Source organism: Vidua macroura, chromosome 3 (assembly GCF_024509145.1).
Source record: "Vidua macroura isolate BioBank_ID:100142 chromosome 3, ASM2450914v1, whole genome shotgun sequence".
Lineage (NCBI taxonomy): Eukaryota > Metazoa > Chordata > Aves > Passeriformes > Viduidae > Vidua > Vidua macroura.
Window position 1 is genome coordinate 58,492,823 of NC_071573.1, and position 20,036 is coordinate 58,512,858.

Here is a 20,036-nt window from a genome sequence, read left to right on the forward strand (position 1 = left end):
CGCTCCCGTTACCTCCATTTCTTCAAATTCCAGTCTCATCCTCCCTTGTTATTTTTGGTAAATATGCAGAGACAGATCAGCTACAAAGTACTGAATTTGTTCAGTCTAACCTAAAAACCCAATCCACTGGGGAGATATATAGCACAATGATAATTGTGATGGAAAAGAGAAAATGAAGGACAATAATGTCTAGAACTGGCTAAATACAGACTCAGCTGAAAAAAAGGAGGGTAAAATAAAATTTAGGAAGAAACAACTGCTTCTGTTTCTGTATCTGAGAAAAACTCTCCTAGTTTGAAACTGATTTATGGCCATCTGGCTACTGTTAAAATTAATGTGAAACAAATTTATCGCAAAGATGAGCAAATAGTTCTTGGTGCAAGAATTAAAATTTCATCTTGGACTCTGAGCTTGTGTTGCAGCTTGCACCTGTGAGAGAAAACAACATGTCTCCACTTGTGTTAATTCCTCAGGGTTGTAAAAGTGGAGTCATACCTTGGTATTTTTGTGAATTTTTGGGTCACAACAGCTGTTGAAAGTAGTATCTTAGAAACCACCACCCATCTCCCTTTTAAGTGACACACAGATCTTTTCAAGCAGGTTTTGGTTGCATCTACTTTCTTTCTGAATTGTGAATGTTGTTCAGCAACAGAAAGCCAATAACCAGAGGAAAGAGTTCATCCCATACCTGTCTACACACCACCCACCTGTCTGCTATGTAGCCAATGCTCATGGAGCCAATAAAATCCCAGCATTCACACACCACTGGAAGAGGTCCAGCTTCCAGGAGTCCTTGCACACCAGATTAAACTGTAAGGGCAAACACAGTTAGAAGCTCAGGGGCATTCCCCACAAACCAATGGCATCAACTAGAAAGCAGAGGGAAAGAAATCCTCTATCCTCTTAAGCTGACATCTGCAATACATTTTGTTTGGATTTTCCCCAACCTTGTGAAAGTTACACCCCGGAAAATGGTTGCATAATGACACATAAGGAGAGTGAAAAAGGGAGGAAAACTCTGAAAGAACAAATAAAAAGTTCAGGAAAATCTCATCCTCTTGTCATCACCTATCTGCTTGAAATTTAGAGGACACTTGGAGCATTTGTTTCTTAAATGCCGTTTCTAAACACACTTTGACTCTTCTTTTTGGCTTCTGTTGTTAATTTGTTTTATATGTGACATACTTGAAATGCAAGATCTGGAGTCTTAGCTTATGGCCATTTCAATCTATGTCTGACAATTTGCCCATGCACAGTATGGGGCAGGTGGTAATTACTCTGTCCAGTATTTTCAGAGGCCATAAATACTATTAAAGCAATATGATCCTTTTCCTCACGTGCATATACAAATGGAGAATCTTAAAATTACAGTGGACATAGATAATTGCTTGTATGCTCTTTTGAGGGAATAGGAGAATACAATACAGCAAAAACACAACAGAGCAAATTTCTTTTAGATACTTAGTGGTTAAAGAATAGTGTTGTGCCTCAAATGGGAATCAGACCAGTCACTGCAGTATGAGCTGGGGTCTCTGAGTGACCAAACTGAACTTACTGGGGTTCACATGCAACTGACCCACACTCAGGGAACTGAGAGTGGCCCTGAGATTGATCACCAGCCCTTGCATGCCCATCCTGCCCTCTGCCTCCTGCCCTGACCTGCACCCTGGGGAGGCAGAGGACAGAGGCTGCTGCAAGATACAGCCCTGTCTCACAGTTTGCAGCTCTTTAATGAGAATTTATTAGACAATGCTAATGTGTAAATGTGTGATTAAGCAATGGAGACATCCTCAGCCTCCTTTACTTGAGCGGGTGATTAATGTCATGTTCCCACGACCATGATTGCATAAGGTCCTTTTATGTTGTTCCCCATTTCCGCCAATGATGGAGGATTGGAAGAGGTTCAGTGCAGCTGAACATCAAAAATGTGGATTTGGACAAAAATCATTTAAGGGCAATAATATCTGCCTGAAAAATTGCTGCCATCTTTCTGTCTGCAAATCTTTCTAAGCCAGACAAAGACTCTGTAGCTTGGTTAGTGCTTCTGAACAGAGCCTCTGAGCAGGCTGCTGTCCCTGGGTTAATTTTCCCCTGAGGAGCACTCAGTGCCCTCTCTGAGTTTTATGAAGCACAAAACTAAATAATGAGGAAAACAGAGGTGATAAGTAATATAATATTTAAAAGAGCTATTACAAACAAGCACTCTTGAATTACAATGACCAGCATTCCTAGGAAATGTTACAGATCACAAACGGGACTGCCCCTTTGCAATAAACATCTTTTGCAGCTAAGAAAAGATCAGCCCTTTGACTGTGTACAACTGAAGAGTTTACCTATCTCTGTTCAGTCTGGTTTCATTAGAAGCAGAGAAGGGACTATTTCCCCTGCTAATGCTCAAGGAGCTCACGGCACCAGCAGCCTTTAAACCTTGCACCCTCCTGCACACAGACTACTTAGCAGTGCACATATTTGATGCAGTGGTTAACAGCTAAAGACTATCCCAGCCAAAATTGAACTAAGTGCAACAGGAAGTGCATAAACTCTAGAAATCTGCTTTACTCCCTTTCCTGATTCTGCCTACTGTAGTTTCATGCTGGAGAAAGCAAGAAGAGAGCTGCCAGTGTGGTGTTCACATGACAGAAGGTTGTATCTCTGATTATGATTAATGTTATTTCTTCTGGAAAACCTTCACTGTCACCGAGTATTCTCTTTTATTGCCAGGAGGAAAAGTGTTGTCCTACAGTGGGAGTGACCATGAGTAGCTTTATATTTTGCAGGATGTCCAGAGGTTTTGGCTACTGTAATCCAAGCTGTCCTTGAATAATCCTGGCCAGACTCTCTCCTGTGTATGATCTCACCAGTCTTGAGGGAACTGAGTGGTCCATCCCACCAATATAAAGGCAGGTGACTCTTGTCACCTGGATATCCCTGAGTACGATGTCTTTAAGATGTTTTTAGTGTGGCTTTTTCCACTTTGCTAGGGACAGAGCAGGCAGTGAGCATGCATGCAGTTCTGCTGGTGGATCTGAGTGCATGTGAATGGAGGCAGCATGAGAGCTTGCCAGACTGACATCTGTACTGAAAAACTAAACATGACTGTGCAGGGGCTCAAGCACTGTCTCTTAGCCACTGTGTTTCATCTTTACCACCATCCCGAGTACTGTTTTGCCTGATTCCTGTTAGCACCTCACAACACCCAGGCAGGTCTGGGGAGGTGATGCCAGCCAGGCTGTTTCTGGTAGTCAGGAGGGAAAAAATCCCTGACTGGGGATGGTGTGTACAGAGGTGAGCCATTGCCTCCAGCCTTCCCATTTATTAGCACAGATGCAGCACAGCACCAGTCAGCATATAGCAGGTAATTCAGCCAGACGAGAAAAGGGAAGAAAGTTGGAGCAGCTCTGTTAGCAGAGGGCATCTGTGTCCCTGACAGAAGACCCATATCACTCTGCAGTGGCAGGTTCATGAAACACTGTCAAGTGTGACAGGTTTGCTGGGTATAATCAGTAATCCCTTCAGTCTGCAGTAGTGAAGTATTACCATGACTGCTTTAAAACAAGTCAGCCTCCAAAATCTGGGGTAAACGTTCCTGTACTCTGACCTTCATGAGCTTTAGATGTAGGCTTGAAGGGTTGGTGAAATGTGAACAAAGCCAAGCCTACCACACTCCTGTAAAAAAAATTACAGATGAAAGGCATACTGATAATGATTGTATAAATAGCTGATGGCTGCCAAATAATAGCCCCAGTTTAAAGATCTGAAAGCATCATCTCATGAAATCACTCATGAAGACTGAGAACCTGAGGCAAAGAGATCTAGCAGGTTAGCTTTTCAGAGAAACTGGTTTTCAGATCTTTGAGAATTTAGGCTAAAACAGTTTGCTAGAGGTGTCTTAGACAGACTTTCCCATTCAGACTCTCCCACCATGAGCATGCTGACATGTTGGCCTACAAACCTTCTTGCATGAGTAAATACTTCTGCATTGATGTCCTCCTAGTGAGTCATTCTTTCATCTTTGCCACTTAGTGATGGTTTTGGTTCAGTACTTCCCTGTGTATTTGGATCTTATCATAGTTCTGTTTCCTGTGAATACATCAAGAACACAGGCTTTTAACAGGGAGCTCTGAGCATGCTGTCTGTCATAATCATATGCTACTATGTACCTGAGCAGGACTTGTATAATTCAGAGGAATGTGATGGAGAATCACTGGAAACATCCAAGGAAGTTTATAATGTACCCACTGAGATGCACTGCCTGTGCATTGGGGTGCAGGTACATCAGCCAGGCTGAGCCAATCTGGTTTCTTGGTGCAAAGCTCCATCCCCTTTCCTACAGCCTGTTGTGGCACTTGTTAATCCTGTACACCATAAATTGGCTCAACTTGCTACGAGGACAGAGGCCGATCCTATCTGCAGTAGTAGGTTGTAGGGTTCAGTGAAGGGATGAGGAAAATTCAGCACAAAGGAAGGCACAGGATCACATGGCTCAATCTGCTGGGAGAAGGAAGCTGGAAAGAAGAGGGAAGAAGCAGGATGTCCCTGTGGTGATGGAAAAAACATCCATCTTGTAGTTTTTGGTAGGGTTTCACCTGGGCTAACATCAGCCATGTAAAAGTTGAACAGCAGCATCTAGTTACCCCTGGATGTATATCCACATGTGAAGCCTATACTGGTGCTAAATGGCAGATCTGTGCACCCAGAGCTGCTAATAACAGCTGGAGCTTGGGTCATGGGATCTCAGTTCTTCAGGTCAGCACTGAGAGCTGGATATCTGAGAACTGACTGTAGAGGGAGCCTATGCACCTTGTTTTTAGGCTGCTCAAGTTATTTCAAAAGGCTCATGTTTGCACTTGGTATTTATTTGCACCATGAGAACTTATTTTATAACCGAGAGAAACAAAGTGTACTTTATGGTTGGCTCACATACTACTAACACATTTTTCTTAGATGATAATCACACTATATTTGGCAAAACCCTCTAGTTTAAGATTATTTGCATCTAGATCCAAAAGTCACAGCTTGAGCTCATTTCTTCCTTGCACATTAATTACCACTTAGTATTGTGCAACCTAGGAATATCTCCCTTGGTGACAAAGACATCTCAGTGCACAGTTCTTACTCCTCAGCTTTCACCATGGCACAGAGCACAACGTGTTCATGGAGTTTGTCCTCTGAAGGTTTCATTTCTGCAGTCATGAGGTGGCATGGCTTTTGCCAAGACCAGGAGCATGCTGAGCTGCTGTACCACTGGCATTTGGCCTTGTGGGCTGCTGGAGTGCTGTGTGAGCACTCTTTGGCTAGGATGAGGATGCTTGTGCTGCCCAGGGAGAGGGAATTGGCCCTGGGACAGCTTGGCTTGTTGTGAACCTGTGTTATGGTCCCTAGGGTCCTGTTGCTTTGCTCTGACTTCCCAAGGAGATGGCAAGGTCACCCTACAGTACACTTGGGGTTTGTAGAGCCGCTCTTATCAAAGGGTGCACTGATAGCAGGTTACCAAAGTGAGCAGAGGAGTCCAGGCAGCCCTGTAACTCCTGGCACAGAGCCTGGAGGGTGTGCTAGGCACTTCAGGAAAAACACACAGGTTTTTTTAAATGCTGATCAGAGAATTTTCCTGAGCCCACCCACCCATCCACTTCAAAAAACTCCTCCAAGAGCTGTCTGGAAGGGGTAACTACATCTATCAGCAGAGTCAAGGATGGAGCTGGGCAGACCAGCCTTCCCAGCTCTGGGTACAGCACTTGCCGTCCATGGTTAGCCCTGTGTCTCTACCCAGCCTGACACCACAGCCACCTGAACGGGGAAGCCCATGGCTTTTGTTGAGCAGCCCAGTGTGACTGTAAAGAACAAGCCTCATCCCCAAAGGGCTTGCACTCTAAGCCTTAGGTTTGTTATTTCTTTTGCACAGTTGAACTGTTGATACCTGCTGTGATACCTGAGACAAGCAGTGCAAACAGTGTGGGTATTACAAGGCTAGATCCTGCTCAGAGGACTTGAGCCTGGGGAGAACTGAGGCTGGGGTGAGCTGGGGACTGAGGCTGCATCATAACATACATTTCTGCTGCTGGTGAAGGCAGGCCTTGCTGTCATGACACACTGGGTAACTGCACCCAAAGCTACCTGTCAGGGGCTGAGGTGGTGGTGCCTATTTCACTGTTCTCTGCCTGGACACGGTCACTCCTGAGTTGGTTTCAGCACACTGGCTCCTTCTGTCCCATGTGTAGAAGCTTCTTTTGGACCACCAGCTCTGCAGGAATGGGAACTGCTTCATGCCCATATAAGAAGGAAGAGGCAAGTTAAGTAGGTGTCATGTGAAGCAAAGCTCAAAGAAAGCTTGCAAATTCAAAAGGGAAGAAAGAAAAAAAATAGGAGAAAGCAAACCTGCAAGTAGCAAGCAGGTTTGCAATTTGGAAATGTCCCTTTTCCAAGACTTTAAAATGTAGTTAATTACAAGCATTTAATTTTGCAGTAAGGTCTTGGCAGTGTGATTGCTTAATAGGTTCCTAGATTAGACATATCAATCACGTACTTACTGCTGTGCTCAGACAGGGTATCACAGCTGCACAGCTCGAGGTGAAGCATGGGGACACCCCTGGCACCTCACCAGGCTCAGAGCAGGACCAAAAGTGGTGGCAGGGGTTGAGGCTGTCCTGCAGGGATCAGAGCAGGGTTGTCCTCTTCCCACCTCTGCAGGTCTCTGCTCCCGGTGCTGCTGCTCTGAGCAGCCTAGGAGGGAAGGTGACAAGGGAGCAGCACCTCTTATAACTGTTTCCATCATCAGGGGGCTCCAGATCCCTGCTTTCTGGAGCTCTGTCCTGGACCACACCTTTCCCCACTTCCACAGTGGGAACGGCAGCTATGCAAGGTGCCCCACTGGGAGGGGGAGACAGGGGTGCTTCTCTGAGGCGTGGGTGGCTGTCTGAAGAAGATGGTGACCCTCTGTCTCATCAGACAAGACTGCTCTGGAGCAAAGTGTCCTGGCCATGGGAAGATGGATAGGAACAGGGGGGCACAAGGAGAGACTGCTTTTGTCCTTCGAGACCAATTGCTCCCTGTCAAAGTTCTCACCTCTCTGCCCCAATCTGTGACAATCCCCTTTGACTCCCCCTGCCGTTCCTGTTTTTGGCCCAACCCCTTCAGAAATCCTGTTTGATCCTTGAGGCAGCAAAATGCCATCAACCAGAGGACTGGGTTGTCTAAACCCAGCCCTAATAGAATAAAAGATGGTATAATATTACAAGAACTGATTTTTCTGAATTTCTGACAGCCTTGTTCCTTGCATATCACCAAGCAGCTGTTAGGATCACTGGTGCGAATGTGGTCTAATGAGAGGCAGGCAATTACAGAATTCCCCCAACTACACCTTGGCAGAAGACTTCAACTTCAGAGTCATTATGAACAATATTCTTGGATTTTCCACATGGTCCTCAGCTAAATCATCGTTCTAGCACTTTTGTGAAATAAGTGAACACACCTATCTCTCTTGGCATCATAAATTGCTCTTTAAATGACAGAAAACTTGGAAACAAACACAAAACACTTATTAAAAAGAACAATAAAGCAGTTAATATTGACCTATGAAAATTATAATTGGGGATCAATCCTAATTAAGCAACAGATTTAAGGAAAGGCTTCTTGACTCTGGGTTTGAATATTTTTTTCTGACTGCAAAAGGAGTTCAAATGTATTTCGCAAGCTTGAATCTTTGGGGAGTTAAGTATCATAAACACACAGCTGTGATGAAGTTTGTCAGTGTTTGTTTACACAATTGTTATTAGACTGGACATTTATGTTTCTAAAAGAGCTTTCTGCTCAGCAGGAAATGAAGCTATTTCTTCTGCTCAAATTGCTTTAAAAAACAGTCCTTTTGTAGCTGAGAAATGGCACATTGGTCTGTGAGATTTTGTGTTCAAGCCTGATGCCTCTGACATCCAGAGGCATCCAGGTGCTTGGAAGTGATGTGCTGCCCCAGCAGAGGAGGAGGTATCCAACACTACTTGTCATGTCAGGTGCTCCAAAGTCTTCCTTCAGAACAGGCTAAGAGTTCTTGCTCTCAACTTTTATTTCCATTTCTTAGCCTGTGTTGTAAATGTTTGGGTTTTGATAGATTGTAATTTGGTTTTGTGAACATTTGGGCATCTGTCTACACATCTGAGAGATAATTAAATATACTGATGACACAAATCCACTTGCAGCTACAAGTGAGGTAATACAAACACAATAAACACAGTTTCCCAGGGTCTTCAAGGGTAAAGAAAACCATCAAGGAGCAATGGCAAGAAGGTGTCATAGTTTAAGTCCAAAGGGAGCATTTGGACCCAACATTCGTAGACAGACAGTCAACCTCTGCTAGGGAATTTGGACTGAACTCTACCAGCCTATCATGAATGCAGACAGCCCCGCTTCACTTCAGTCCCAGGACTGGTGAAATTTCAGTGGGACTAGCTAGAAGTACACTAAAAGAGGCTGGTCAGGGAAGAGGGGGAGTCAAGTATAAGGACACTAGCTAGCAGGCAAGTTTGAAGCCAAACACATACCACATGAAATAAGAAACAGAGAGCAATGTTTTCTGGTTGAGTCTTCCTATGCTAATTGCCTGTCTGTGCTGCCCAGTGGGCTTTGGTGCTCCCTTCCTGCTGCAATAAGTGCCTTCATAATGGTCTCCAGGGTAAGAAATGAGCCAGTGGGTGGACCTTAGTGGTGGAAGAAGCAGTGAGACAGTGATAGTCACCACCAGATATCCTGTTTGGAGCAGTGGTAATTTGCCCATGTGCTTCAGTGAGATGTTACCCTCGAGCACCATAGGGTTGGTCGGCTCTTCAGCAAGCATCTTTTGAAGTGAAATATCCATGGGAAAACGGAGCCACTTTACAGCTAAGGGAGTGGGTGGAATGAGATCATTGCATGTGGCACTTTGTACGGATGAAATATAAACCCAGCACGGGGATACTGCTGAGCCAGAGCAGGTCCACTTTTGACTCGGGAGGAATTGGCTAAGTGAAGGCAGGGGAGCTCCCTGTGGAGGAACCATTCTCAGTGGACTGAAACTAAGGCATGAATTCAAGCAAGTTAGGTGACTGAAGCTCAGCCTGTTAATCAGATCTAGGTAAAAACAAGGACAAAGTGTAGGCAGCATTCACAGAAGGAGCCACAGTGGAACAGCAGCATGTCCCTCTGCGTGTGTACATGAGGGCAGTGTTTGTGCAGGGGGGGTCTTGCATTTCCCAGCAGGTGATGGCCAAACAGACTCCCCGTGACCTGCATGCCAGGGGCCAGGGGCCAGCCATGCCCACAGCACTGGTCCCACTCTGCTTTCCCGAGACTGAGGCTGCAGAGCTGGCAGCACAGGCAGTTTTACAAAGCACAGGCTGCTCTCAAGGGAGGTATTTCAGAATGAATGACCTTGTAAAATGTATGTCCTGACTCTCCTATGGAGCAAGCTGCCCATTCAGTCAGGAGATTACTGATAACTTCTGAATTATTGGGCTGCTCCCATAAATACAAGAGTAAGTGGACTATGATTGTACTAAGAAATTGTGAGCCTAAATTGTCATTCAATTATCTCTCTGAGTCCCTAAGGTTGAAAGTGTGTGGGCAGGGTGGTTAGTCATACCTGTGGAGACCACCCAGGTGAATGTCTATTCTTAGACACACATGCAACAAAGTATGTAAAACACAATGTATGTAATACACATACATAACACACAATGTATGTAACACCGTTGGGCCAGGTCATAGCTGTATCACAGCCATGTTAATATTTAACTGCATCTGCCCCTTGGTTAGAGCAGAAGATATATTGAGATCTCAACTTTCCCTCCTAATTTCAGGGTGTGTTTCCTCTGTGATCTGCAGCAGAATTGTCCTGTACCAGTGACACCAGTGCTGGTTCCCTGTTCATACAGCATTCAAAACTGGCCTGGAGCCAACTCACGTTTCCATCAAATGAGTCCACATGACACAGGATCTGTGCCAGCTCTGCCTTTACATCGGTTTTAAGGCCAGCCCCAGCATGACAGGTCATAGCCAGCCTGCAGACAGAGAAGGACCTCAGCCAGCACAGATACTATTAGGTCCCTTCAATACTTTTACTCAGCACTAGAAACCTTACAGCCACACTGACCAGAGTCTCTCTGCCTGATATTGCTGCTGGTGGTACATGGACAATCCTGTGCATCATGCACTTCTGGCATGTGGGATATGTGTGGCTTCACTTCTTGTTTTCTTGAATGCCACAGGCCAAAGGGAGTAGCAGATAGAAATACAATTGTCAAGGACAATACCCAGCAGGAGTTTCAGTGAGTTTGGGATGGTAGAGCTCAGCAGAGACTCCTTTCCCAGGGTGGATGTACTTTGTGGTGGTTCACACACAGGTGCTCTGCTGGGCTGATCTATGCTTCCGACAGACAGCAGAGGCATGCCCAAAGCAAAATTAATCTGACAGCTACTGAGCAGGGAGAAATACACCGCAGACTCCCAAACTCTGACCTTATCAAGAACATCCTATAACAATTGTGTGTGCTCTGAGATAATTAAAGGTGGCAATGGTTAAGAGGAAAGCTTTCAAGTAAGTCATATGATAGCACATAACAACTTTGTTTAAACTTCTGTTTGCACTCTGGTTTTCTTGGAGTTCACAGGAACAGGGAAATCTGTGAAAAAGTAATTTTAAGAAATAGCCCCTAAATGAAACTGCTGCATAGCAAGTGAGAAGCTGAAACATGTCTGAAAATTTTCAGAAGTTCCAAAATAATGAGCCAAGGTTTTCAAAGACACCAGGAGTGATCAGAGACAGAGGCTGAATGAGAGGGTGCAGGAATGTCATGTCCCTATAGATGACATATGGTGGAAGTATTAATTTTGCTGTAACAGTCAGTAATGCTGAGTTTCAATATAATTTATCTGTACTTGAAAGTGACAACCACTGGATGAGCAATCATGCTCACTTCTCATTTCTGTGACCTCCTTAGTCCCCTCCTGCTATTTGGCAGTAACATAGACTGCAGTTGCTTGGAGCTTTGCAAGGAAAAAGAAACACAGAATCATCACAGATTGAAAGGCACTTGTGAAGATCACCTGCTCCAGTCCCCCACTGCTCAAGCAGGGCCACTAGAATAGGTTGCCCAGGATCACTCCCAGATGGCTTTTGAGTATCTCCAAGGATGGAGACTCCACAACCTCTCTGGGCCACTTGTTCTAGTGCCACTAGGTGCTCTAGTCACCCTCACGCTAGAAAGGTATATCCTGGTGTTCAAAGGGAACAGTTCAGCCTGTTCCTATTGCCTCTTAAAACATACTTCTTAAGAATGTGTTTTAATTCTCTCCTGGCAAAAATTCTGCAGTCTCCATACACAGAAGTCTGGACATAGCCTGAGTCAATGAATCTCCAGAAAATCTTAGCACAGTATAAACTATCAGGGATCACAGCTGGGACTGTGGTTGCAAGGCCTGAGGCTTCCTTATGTTGGTCACAAGGCTAGAGTTTCCTCCTGGATTGTTGGCTTTATGGAACAGGAGAGAAATGGGAGGGGGGATTTCTTATATTATACACAGAGGTTTTCAAGTTTCTGGTTTTGTCAAGGAGCAAATAGGACTTTCCTGAAAGGTTCATTCTCAGAGGAAGGAAAATTGAAGTGGAGCAGAATCATATATGAACAAAACATTATGTGATGGGAAAACCAGGAGAGAAACTTCCTTGGATATAGAAAAGTCAGTGAATGACTGGCTGGGAACACCTTAGAATTCCAGAAAATAAAGAAGGATCTTCCTTGTTGAAAGCTGACAAATTATTTAGCAGTGCCACCTGTCTGAGCAAGAGCTGTTACGAGGAAGAAAGTGAATGAGGCATTCCTGGTACTTTAGTATAAATTGCCATTTTAATCATGCTGCTGAAAGGAAGGAAGAAGAATGATTTTGAAGTGGAAGGAGGTTGGTGAAGTTGCCTTTAAACCTCCCCCATGCTGGGATGAAGGCTGGGAGAGTGACAGCCAGGGCCTGCCAAGCATGAGGTATGTGAGAGACAGCCTTTCTCAGCTGCACAAACTGCTCCAACTTGTGTATCACCTTGCATCCCTGCTCTGCCACCCTATGCTGGATGGGCAGTGAGTCTGGGATAGGCTCTGCCCTCTCACCCCACGGGAAGGTGGTGAGGTCAGCAGTCCGGCTGCAGATGAGGAGAGGATGAGGTCCATGCTACTGCCTGCTTGATATGCAGGAGCATAAACGTCTCCTTGGCTCCGCTGGCCCAGGAGCAGTTCGCTGTTGTAACACAGGACTGGAGGAGGACAGTAATTTGAGGGGTCAGGAGGGTGCCAGCTGCTGTACTGATGCATAAATGGAAATTATACAGTAATGTTGCTATTTTCATTTCTTAAGCAAACCCAAAGTAAATCCTTTTGCTTGTCTTCAGCTATCATTTTGCTAAAAATACCATATGAACTAATCCTCTAAATAATATTTTCACAAAGTTCATCTCTGAATCAGTCTTCTAAATCTAAGTTTCAAGGAGCTGGCAGTTAGTCCAGGAACTTCTTGTTTACTGAAATTGGTCCAGTCCCCATCTCCTCATCTCAGTGCAGTGGAGCAGACATGTGGGACTGGAAACACTGGCTCCCCTGAAGGATGAATAGTGGGCCTGCATCCAAGGAATGCTACCCACCCTGGCAGCAAATGGCACCATCCCAGACTTTACAAGACATCCCACTTTCCCCTTTCTATGGCAGCTTGCCAGCATGAAGCTGGGGGAGCAGCAGTGCCATCCCTTGTCTGTGGTCAATAATGTCCCTTCATCAACCAGCAGCCTCAGCTCTTGGCTACTGCGTGTCTGCAAGGGCTGAGTCAAGGGTTGCACTCCTGCTGACACCAGCTGCCAGTGGGAGGTGGCAACCTTGCAGCAGGAAGAACAGTCTTTTGCAGATGATGCCTTCCAGCTCCCAGTGCCGAGGGCTTTCTGCCTGCTGCATCATGGTGACACTGCCAGGGACCAACTGTCCAAGTTTCCTGGTCACTGCAAGCCCCTCACTCAGGGTCTTCTGTGAAGACCTGGGTTTGGTGACTGAAAGCTCAGCCTAGAAATACAGCATTCATCTCAGGGACTTCCTTTGCCAGCCACATTATTTTACCTGGGCCAGCTCCACATGATTCAGGTGTTACACTTTCCAGTCGCTGCATGGGAAAATGGAGACAACTATTGCATCCTTTTCACATACACTTAGCTTGAGCAGCCTTTGTTTCATCTCATCTATTTACTCAAGATTTGGGGATTTTAGACCAATGTAAACAATTTCTTGATTTTTGAATTTGTTGAATCATTCTTGCTTTGCATCTTCACATCAGATATGTACATCTTTATGTTTTTTTCTTAAATACACTCAGATACACTCAGGAACATTTGCTAGGGAAAGGAAAATAAAATAAATCCTGTGTAATAAATACACTGACATTTAAAATCAAATAAATGTTAAAACAACTGAGTAACTGAAGTACCCTGTGGTAGGGCCACATACCCAAAAATGTCCATTTTAAGTAGTGTGCTAAGAGCTGGATCATGAACAGAGAGCATTTTCATCCAGCCAAGCGGCCTCATGAGAGTAGTCTCGTCCCTCTTCCTATTAATAAAGCAACCTAATAAAGCAGGAGGTGAGAACCCAGCTGTGAAGAATTCCTTTGGGTTGATATTGTGCAGTCAGGACAAAAAACACGATGTTACAGCAGAGATAAACTACAAAAACTGAGTGAACTATAAATAGATTGCAACTGCTAAGGGTTTCCAAAAACCACGACAGGGAGAATAGAGAAAGACACTGAGAAATTACCAGTTCCCATCCATCCTTCCAGGGTGACTTGAACTTTCGCTGGTCCATTTGGAGTGTGCTGGATCTCTGCTGCTGCTCTGAACTCACCCTGATCCTGCAGCTCTTTTTAGTTTCTGCAGAGCTGTTTCTTGTTTCTTTTTCAATGGCATTAAAAATAATTTGCTATTGTCTTGTAAAGACAGAAACAAGAAGTCTGTTGAGATTAGGTAATTTTTCACATAAATATGAAGCATATATTTATTCTCCCACGTGGACTTTGATCAACTAGATGTTAAGGCTCAGGGGGTATTTTGAACCTGAATTCTCTTCTCCATCAGATCATACGGCTTCTATCCAAAGCTGCCCATAAGATGGGCAGCAGCAGTCTAGGGGAATTTCTCTTTTACTTTCTTCTCATGTATATAAATGCTGGCATTTTTGTTATGCTGGCCACCTTAGTGGTCTTTTACATTCCTGAAAGTTCCCAGCCAAAAAAAAAAATGCAATAGAAAGGCCAAAAAAAGAGGCTTGTTGGGAATACTGAATATAAAAGTAAAACTGAGAAACAGTATGAAAGTAAATAATGGAGTCCACTGTTAAAAACCCTGCAAGGGGATTTCATGTGGGGTTTTTTTTCCTCCTTTTTTTTTTTTTTTTTTTTTTTTTTTTAATGGAATTCCCCCTTCAGAAATAGCTAGGGAAGTATATAGGTAGAGAGGGGACACTCTCAGACCTCTTCATTGCACTAGCACTATCACTGAGAAGATTTAAAAGTTTCATCTTATTCTCATAAAATGGATCTATAAACTTAAGGTCCTTTTATTAGTATTTAGAAATGTTGGCTTCCAAGCTTAGTGGAAACTGAGTCATAGGGGAGGGATGTGCAACAATGAGGAAATCGCAAACAGAACCGATGTGATTTTTTTATGACTTTCCAAGCAGAACTTGAGGCATGTGCTGCTGAGAGAGGAAGCAACCTTGTGATTTACATCTGTCTGATAATGTGAGAGGGAACATTTTCATTTTATTAAGCCTTTACACCCATCTCTGGAAATATACCTTGTTTGTTCCAGTGTGTAAAATATCCTCTGGTGAACTTGGCTTGTCTTATCTTATGGCTGAAATGCTTGCTTATTCTGAGTCATGAGCAAGGATCCTGATAAACATGCTGTGGAATTATGGCATATTTATCTGAACAGGAAGGTAGAGCCTGGTGTAACCTCCTCATTGGCCTCTAGGGCGGCTGAGTGCAAAGAAAAATGATGAGGGAAGCCACATATAGACTGTGAAAATAGGTGTAGAGGAATCCTTTTTCCTCTGGCTGCCTTTTCTTCAGCTGGCCTTGAGGAAGCTGGTGAGCCCTTTCGGTCCCTGAGCCTGTCTCAGATCCTGAGCTGAAATCCTGGTGTTCCCACACCTGTGTGCAGAGACATATTTCTGCTGCTTTCCCTCAGTATGCTGAGAGTCAGGCTATCATCTGCAACTATCCAAATGTGTGGTACCTGATATTCTCCAACAGGCAAAGATGAGTGGTATGCAACCACCCTGGGGGTGAAACAGCACTGGGTTTGGGCAATAAAGCACAGGCCCAGCAGGATCCCATTGGCCTTGAACAGAGACTGCTACACCCCAAGAAAGAGCCTGTGCAAGGAAAGATGTGGGGTGTCAGGGAGGGAGACCTGGTGGCTGTGGAAGGGAGGAGCCTGGGGGAGCCCCAGGAGCTGTTGGCATTTAAACCCCATGTGACACCCACCTTCTATACCTTGGCAGTGGGAGGAAAAGCTGAGGGTGTGAGAATGAGCACAGGCTGCTCATTTAGGATGAGCAGATATAGGATGGCTTCCTCAAAATGACAGATACAGGCTGTCTTCAAAATGGTAACTATTGGTCTGATTATTCCTGTCCTGTGAGGAGAGGAAACAGGAACCTCTTTGCTACTGTTTTATTTCTCCTTTCACTCTCCATGTTTTTTTTTCCCCTCATTTTGATTTTTCCTTCTTTCCCCATGTCTCTATTTTCCTCTGCTGTTTCAGCTGCTGTCTTAGCAATGAGTACAGATTCCCCTGGTTGCTGTGTTCTACAGTTCCAAGTACTACATTTATTTATATTTGCTCCCGGGATCAAGATGGTAAAAATAGCTTACAGTCCATGGAAATACTGAGAGAGGGGAGTTAAATGTTTTGTGTATTGCTTTAATGAATTGCCAAAAGGTGGAAACCCTGTTGGTTGGAATTGACTTTTCCCATATCTCAAATTCAGCCTACAGCTCACTAAGTTGTTCTGGAGGTCTGGGAAAGGACATATTTTGTTGTGTATATTTGCCACCTTTTAGAAAGAAAAAGTGGAAATCTGGAAGAGGAAGAGTGGGATGAAAGAAGAAGATGAAAGTGGGTGTGGGAGGAAGAAGAAAGATTAATAAAGTGAAGGAAAAAAAAGCCAACAGCAACAAAAGCTAAAATACAGGAACTGTCAGAGACAAAGCTACATGTAATTTAGTGTCCTGACTTGGAATGAAACTGTACCATGTGTGGGAGAGGGGAGCCTCAGCAACTCTAACTGCCCCAGAAAGTGGTGTCCCTCTGATCTTAAAAAAATCCACTATTTATTGAATCTCCAAAACTGAGCTCTCTAAAACTGAGCCTTTCTAATTCTTGCCATCTTCTGCTGTGAACCAAGCCCTGCCATTAACATCTGTGCAATGTGCTTTGAGCTGCCACTGCCTGGGTCCCTGTTGCAGTCTCTCCTGTGGGGTCTCCAGTGAGCAGAGGCTCAAGTAGTCCCCAAATGCAGGGCTGTGGAGATCCCCACCCCTTCTCCTGGCATGGAGAGTGGAAGAAAAGGCTGGTGTAGGCAGTCTCCTGGCCCTAGGTGTGAAGCTGACTGATTTGCACCCTTGCTGCTTAGGGCTATCTAATCTTCGCAGTTTTGTCTGGGGGACAAATATTTGGTACAATATGATGCTGCATCAAGTGAGATAACAAGCAAGGTGGATGATTGCTGCCCAAGATTGTTCACAGGCACTCTTTTATTCAGCAAGGGGTGTGTGTCTGTACGGATCTTAAACCCAGGTTGTGGTTTTCTGCATAACTTTATCATGCAACTGCATAACTTTATCAGTGCTGTTTTGTAGGATGGTGCCCTCAAGTGCCTGCAAACTGGGTGATGTCACCGCCCTACTGCTCACAGTGTTCCAAGAAGGATTTTGAGATTTATCAGTGACTATCTGATGCACTGGCAGAGGTTATCCAGGGTGTTGCAGTAAAGTTTTAACTGTCCAGGATTCAGTCAGAGTAGGTATTCAGCAAAATGTCTCACGCTGTCATCCAGGCATGGATAAATGGTAGTCTAGTGCCACATATGTACAGGGACTGTATGTGCTTTCCTCTCTAGACTATATGGTTTTCCTTCCATGTCCAAAATAACTGTGACATTTAGGCTGCTAAACAGAGTTCCAAATGAAGATGCCTGTAATTGTAATTTACTTGTACTTCTCTACCTCTATTTTCTATGCTCCCCTTTCATCACCACTTCTGCATCTGCTCTTTCTCTGGCTTGCTGTCTTTACACTTTCCTGTTCTCTGCATCTATTTTTACTGTTTCTGCTCTTCTCATCAGTCAGCATCTTCCTTGGCTTTTCCCAGTAACAAAGAGCATCATCTTTTTACTGTATGCATAGGATAGAATGTTTAAAATGATGACCCAGAGATCTGTTCTCAAAAATTTAAAGGCATTCTTTCATGAGGTTACAGTTACAGGTTTTAGGTACAAACCCATCATCTTCCTGTCCTTAGATGTGCTCCGCTCTCACAGCACATGAAGCTGAAGTTCCAGGAAAAGAATGCAGAAGCCAAGAATTACTTGCTGTAGAATAAATGCAGTAATGCACACTCTCATGCATCTGTCACTGTGATATTTTACATTTCTTTGACAAACTGGAGTCTTGCAATACACTGATATGATGGGCTGTTTTTGGACAGAGAACTTAAAATACAGGTTAACACTGAGAAACCAAGGTTATCATAACATCACGTATGCCAGGTGGTGGAAATGATTTTACTGAATGGATCCTTGCCTCTATGACCAGCAGTGTAGCTGCAGGGAATGTTAGAGAGAATACCAGAAGTCCTCTGCCTTGACCTTAGTGCTGGTCTCTTTCAGGCTTTCTGGCTTCTGGTCTGACACACTGCAATGCACGTGCTGGTCAAGACCAGAGCATAATGGACTGGGATGTGTGAAATATTGACAGTGGGCTACTAGACCATGCTTTCTTTTAGGGAAGAAAGTAACTCCAGAAGCAAGGTTGCAACAGTGGACTGAATTCTCCCTCAACTGAATCTAGCTCCACTGATTAGCAAAGAGGTGGCCCAGTAATTACACCAATGAGTTTCTGAAACAGGAGGAATGCTGGGCACAGCTATGTTGGTGCATGGCATTCAGGGTGCTAACCCTCATGACTCTGAGTTGAGCTAATATTCTGTAGTGTAATAGTGGAAGGTGTCCCTGCCCATGGCAGCAGGGATGGAACAAGATGATCTCCAAGGTCCCTTCCAACCCAAACCTTTCTATGATTCCATGATAATATTCAACGGGACAGAACCAATATTTTTTAATTGGGGTAAGGCTTGAAGAGCAGTGGGTGTTTAATACACCCTTGGTCTGATCTGTGAGAGCAGCACACAGTCTGATTATCAGGGTCTGTCCCTGTTTCTTGTCTTTATGGTATTCCTTACAAGACAATCTCCTCCCCAGTCCCTGGAAGCTGTTGGAATAAACATCACCTTTGATAACTCAGCATGACTGAATTCCCAGTTAGCCCTGCTGGGATAAAATAACTTCTCTTGTTTGAAACCAGCCATCAGAGTGTTCCTCATATCCTCCTGGACCCAAAGGTAATACATTCATGGCCTCTCAGCTTGAGTACTACAAAATAGCATAACCAGGCTAATCCAAATTCCCTCAAAAGCATATTCTGATGTAAGCACAGGAGTGCACCTACCTAGAAATCTGCATCTTTGCGGAGCTCACACCACAGCATCACTTTTCACGTCAGCTAGACTGTATAGTAATCAAAGCCTTCCTTGATTTGCACCTGTTTTTAAAATTGTACTTCATTTCAAAACCGTAGACACCCATAGTCAAGCCTGTAGGTAACCGAAGACAAGGGATTGCAGGAGACATCTTTGATAGATGCTGTCTCTCTGCTCCTTCTCCCAGGAGAATACCATGGAGATGATAATACCCAAGAGAATACTTGGACTCTCCCAAGAGTCACCATGGATCCTGAGGTTCAGAAAACCCCACTATTGAATCTCTGATTTGATTGATGGCGTTCTGCACAAGATATGCTCACATGCACACAAAATGCACCCTGGTCCTGGCTCCCTTTTCCCTTCTCCCCTTTCCACAAACAGCTGAGTAGAAAAGTGACATAACTTGTTTTCCATTCATTTTTGAGAAAGAAACACTGCCATTTATCTTTTAATTTTTTGAGAGATTTTGTGGAATTAAATATAACAAGGTCATATAAAAGTCTGCTTGAAGAGGTAGATCAAACTTTAAGAAAAAAAACCCTTGGTTTTTGGTCTGTTGCACTTTGTGACCCTCACTTTATTTATGCTACAGAAGGAAAAGGCCCATGTGAATTAGGTGTGTACAAATGCCGAAGTAGTGCCTTAAAGAAGTAATTAAACTTTGCCAGAGTACTAATTTCTATTTCTGGAAGGAAAGACTATAGGTCTTTTGAAACAACTTTCTTTCTGCCCCTGCCATCCTGCAGAGAACCTGCATCACTCACTGATGCTTTTTGCAACAGCTCCTGGGCTCTTTCCCTTTTAACTCCGCTTTACATACTAATTTATCGCAGCCGCGTCGGGAGCTGCCCTTTGCGGCTCGCCCGTCCCGAAGGAGTTAACCCTGTTTATTACATAATCTGTTTAACATTCGGGATGAATAGGAAACGCATGCCCCTCCTCTCCTACAGTCTGTGAGTTGGCTTCAGCCCGCACTCCTCCCCGGCTGTGTGTGAGCCCGGTGCCACTGGCGGTGCCCGCAGCCCCGCGGTGTGTGCCCGGCTGTGCGCCTGCATGTCCGCCCGCAGCCCTGCCCTGCTCCGCCTCCGCTCATGCCCCCGGCGGCATCGCACGCCCGCGTGTCTGTCTGTCTGTCTGTCTGTCTGTGAGTCTGTACGCGCGCATGAGAAGAGTGGAGCGAGGGGAGGCGAGACCGTCACGCTTGTAGGAAGTGCCGGCA